Raw genomic sequence first — 503 nt, forward strand, 5'->3', positions numbered from 1 at the left:
GGCGCCCCCTACAACTTTTACCAATCCGGCATGGAAGGAGTTCATGATTTTGACAGATCTCGTTGGGGATGAAACGGCATTCTGTGTCTGCACTCGGTGTTCTAGAACCGTTGCACGTTTTCGTAGTGAGAAGGGCTCACTTTCTGGTACAAAAAATCTCAACCGCCACCTTGAGGTTTGCACCGGAGCAGACACAAAACGAAAACGTCAGCGTACTCTTGACGAATTTTCAACTGTGGCCCCGGATCGTCCGACAAAGCGCCGAGTGACAGAAGGGTATGTTCGCGTTTGCGTCCATGACGGATGTCCGTATCAGTCTTTTGCTTCCGAATCGACAAAGGCGCTGTTCGAAATCCTTCTTGACATTGGTAAGCGCAGTAGGGCGCGACTGATTTTGGACGGGCAATACGGCTTGATGCCTCATCCCACGACGCTTTCAAGAAAAATTGTGAAGATCCACAAACTCGCGCAGTTGGACCTCGCTGCGCTGTTACGGACTCTGT

The sequence above is a fragment of the Plasmopara halstedii genome, assembly GCF_900000015.1.
Source record: "Plasmopara halstedii genome assembly, contig: Scaffold_323, whole genome shotgun sequence".
Lineage (NCBI taxonomy): Eukaryota > Oomycota > Peronosporomycetes > Peronosporales > Peronosporaceae > Plasmopara > Plasmopara halstedii.